Raw genomic sequence first — 4,073 nt, 5'->3', positions numbered from 1 at the left:
CTATATAAGCTTGAAGTTGCCATATCTTTCTTTGCTGGTGGCATAGAAGAAGCCCTTCTCTGATAGGAGAGAGTAAGAACAATGTATGGAGAGAAATAGGGATGGGGGAAGAGAAAAAGAGAATTCTTACTTCCTTCAGGAGTTACTTATACCTGACAGGAACACCCACATTTAGACCGAATTGGGAATCCAAAGAACCTAATTAAGGAAGAAGCTGTAGGCTTCTTCTAGAGGAGGGGGAGAAAGACATAGTGGAGACAGCTGAAACTCATGAATCTTGTTCTCAATGTCCTGAGTTCCATAGTACCAGCTTTTTCTTAACTTTGAAATTTAACAAGGAAGCTGCCAACCTAAGGCCTTGACAAAGAGGAGTGAGTTGACTTTTCACTGTAGAGCAAGGAGATCACTAAGACAGAGAACTGCCACTAAGACAGAGTTTCCCTGCCACTCTTTCCTCTCCACTCATCTTCAGTTCAGTTCAATAGATATATATTGATATCTGCCTATGAATGGACCAGTGTGATGGAGTTTGGGGATATAAACATGAATAAGACAACCTCTCCCTTCCAGGACATCACACATTAGTAGAGGAAGGATAACTCATTCAGCCTGGAGGTAAGGGCTGTGAGGAGCTAAGTCTTAGAGGATAAAATGAGAAAGAGACAAGAGCACTAGAGGCAAAGATATGGAGACAAGAAACATTTAGTGTTCTAGAGTATATGGTCAAATATAGGACATAGCCAGAAATAATGCTGTAGAAGCAGGAGTTGGGTCACAAAGGACCTAGAATGCCACACTAATAAGTTTGTATTTTGTGTTGTAGGCATTGGGAAGTTGTATTAGTTTTTGAGGGCTGCTAAACAAAGTACCATAGACTTGGGGGTTTAAACAACAGAAATTAATTTTCTCACAATTCTGGAGACTAGAAGTCCAAGACCAAGGTATCAACAGGTTTAGTTTCTTCTGAGACCTGAAAGCTTAGCTTGCAGGTGGCTGTTTTCTCCCTGTGTCTTTACATGGTCTTCCCTCTGTATATGTCTGTGTCTGAATTTCCTCTTCTTATAAGAACACTGGTCAGATTGGATTAGGGTCTACTCTAATGGCCTCATTTTGACCTAATTATCTCTTTAAAGACCCTATTTCCAAATAGTCACATTCAGAGGTACTAGAGGTTGGGACTTCAACATATGAATTTTTAGGGGACACAATTCAGCCCATAACAGAAGCCATTGAAGGATTTTAATCATGAAGGGCATGAACAGATCTGTACTTCAGAAACATTACTGGTAATACTGTGGGTGATGAACTGAAGGAGGACAAGATCAGAGGCATGAAGGCTTGTTAGGAGGCTTTTGGAAATGTCCAGGCAAGAGATGATAAGGCTTGAATTGGAGAGCCTACTCACAGACTGCTGTCTGACTAGAATATAAGTCACTTCTGGATAGAGTAGCCTGTGAATAGTTGGTGACTCTTCTCACTAGGACAACTTCTGCTGTATAAGATGTTTATGAACATTTGCTTTGAAGGAGAAGGGTAGGTGGAATGAAGCAGGAGGAGTTCCCTGAAGGATTCTTTAACCACATTATGGTTTTATAAAGCTCCCTAAGTTCAGATCTTGTTCCTTTGTCACTGTTCCTGTTCCAATTTTCCTACTCTTATTAGGGAAATTTATTTTTGCTGTGGTAGAAAGAGCACAAATTATGGAGTTGTGGCCTACTTGGAGCCTTAATTTTGGCAATTACTAAGTGAGTAAACTTAGGAAAGTCATTTTGTCTCTCTGAACTTTGGTTTCTTTTTATGTAAAATGGGATGATAATAATAATACCTACCTCACAGATCTGTTGAAAGAATTAAATGAGATCATGAATGAAAATTATTTTGTAAAGAGTTGTACATTTGTTATTTATTCTCCTTGGTACTCCCAAAGGATATTTTTTATTATGACTGTAGGTGGTAATGGGAAGCAGATATTCTTTATAGAGCATTTGGTGGCTATAATTTATCAAGTTATCTGCCATGAGCCCTAGATGTGAGCCCTAGATATGCGCCCTTGAGTACCTCTTTCTTCTGATCCCCATGTCACAGGAGTTGGTTGGGTAGTAGTTGTATCAACATTTGAGAAAAATATGACTCTTCTCTGGGATATTTGGAACTGATTACCAGGAAAGGAGAAAAAAATGCAATTTGTTTTCAGTAAATGCTAGAATTTGGGAGGCATGTTTAATATCACTAAAACAAAGAAATGGGAGAAAATTGACAAAAGCAGAGAAAAAAGGGGTGAGAGCCACAAGAAGGAGTATGAAACAAAAGGCAAAATCAGAAAATAAATTAGAAATGGAAAAAAACAAAGGCTTTCCCAAAATGTCTCCTATTTCAGTCTTCTTATTCATGTCTCATTTCTTTATAAAAACCTCAAGGGAAAGGAGAGGAACTGTTCTTTTTAATATTTTTTATGTATGTGTCTGAACAATGTCAACTCATAATTAATATTGTTGTTAGCAAGAAATGAATCCTGGAAATTTTGACTTGGGTTTGTCATTATATATAATAAGTAGTATTTCTGTGAACTGTATATCTCACTCAGTGCAAACATAGAATATATATCCCCTTGAAGTAAGATTTTATTTAGCTTTTTATAAAGATGATTTAGTTGATCAAACATATAATGCTTCTAGAAACCATACCTCAGAGGCGAATGTTTCTTCAAAGAATTCTGACATGTTTTCTTATGAGAAAACTTTTTCTTAAACTTGAAACTGAATACTAACAATATTCCTTGAAAATCCTCCAGTTTTTTTTTTTTAATCCTACCTCTCAGGTTTATTTGTACAAACAGCACAGGAAGACACGACCCCCATGCAGACAGTAGCCACAGAGTCACACCAGTCCTTCTATCCTCACATCCACAGATGAAGGCCACCACTCTGGAGCTTTTGGGAGCCTGAGCCCGAGCCGAAGCTGCAGCTGCAGCCTTGGCCTTAGTTTAAGCCTTGGCCTTGGCCTTTGGCTACCAGAGCCTGAAACCCTTGGCGAAGAGGGCAGAAACACATTTTCTAAGCTTAGGGTGAGCAATGTAGGCAAGTCAACTGAGCCTGCGGCTGTGGCCCTGTGGGATCTTGGGCTTGACCTCCTTGGGCTTTATGAGAACCTTGATAGCCCCAGCACATGCACTCATGGCCTTGGCGTTGTTGGCCTGCATCTTCTTCAGGCCCTTCTTGTTGTGCTTCTTGGCAAAGCACATGTTCCTCAGGAACTTGGGGTCCACCCCTCGTAAGAGAGTCATATCATTGTGATTGGGGTTTTTGGATGCCGTTTCTGTGCCATTTTCGGGACTGGTTGTGCGTGGTGTGGTTCTTGGACTTGGCAATGTCTGCGCCAGGGCCTGCAGATCCTGAAGCACCTGGGACCAGAAGGGAAAAAACCTCCAAATTCTTTTATAAAATAACTAGAAAACATAGCAGGAATTAATCCCCAGGTGAGACCTGGGATTAATTGTTCATTCATTCAACAGATACATATAGAACATGAGGCTTTTTGTCAGATGCTAGGTGAAGAGTGGGAGAATAAAATATAGACCCTGCCCTCATGAAACTTACAGTCATGTGGGAGTTAGATAGTAAATAAATACATAAAGAAACATATAATCAACAAATTGTGACAACTTTTATTAAGGGAAAGAACAAGTTGCTATAAATGAGAATAACAGTGGAGATTTTAGATGTGAGTTGGTGAGGAGATGACATTTAAACTGAAACCTGAAAGATGAGTAAGAGTTAGACCTGAGAGGAGTGGAGAAAAGGTAGTCTAAGCAGAGGAAACATCATCTTTACAGCCCTGAGCCAGAAAAGGATTATCAAGGAGTTCATCAGAGGCTCATGTAGCAGATCAAAGGTAAAGCTCAGTTAATATGCTTCTCTTATTTCTTCTGTCCTTATAATTCATACTGACTAATTGCTAAGTGTTTTGGATATGTCAAGGCTGAAATAACTGCTAACAACTGAAACAGAGCTACCTGAGATCAGGGCTAATCTGTCCCTGGTGAGGACAAGGAGATTCAGGGAGGGAAAAATCTA

The 4,073-nt window shown here is 39.6% G+C and overlaps 1 pseudogene; it reads right to left on the bottom strand.

Moving 5' to 3' along the window:
- Positions 1-3,602, bottom strand: LOC116147507 (large ribosomal subunit protein eL29-like; annotated as a pseudogene).
- Positions 3,603-4,073: the final 471 nt, after the last annotated feature.

The sequence above is a fragment of the Camelus dromedarius genome, chromosome 18 (genome assembly GCF_036321535.1).
Source record: "Camelus dromedarius isolate mCamDro1 chromosome 18, mCamDro1.pat, whole genome shotgun sequence".
Lineage (NCBI taxonomy): Eukaryota > Metazoa > Chordata > Mammalia > Artiodactyla > Camelidae > Camelus > Camelus dromedarius.
This window is presented reverse-complemented; position numbering and strand designations above follow the sequence as displayed.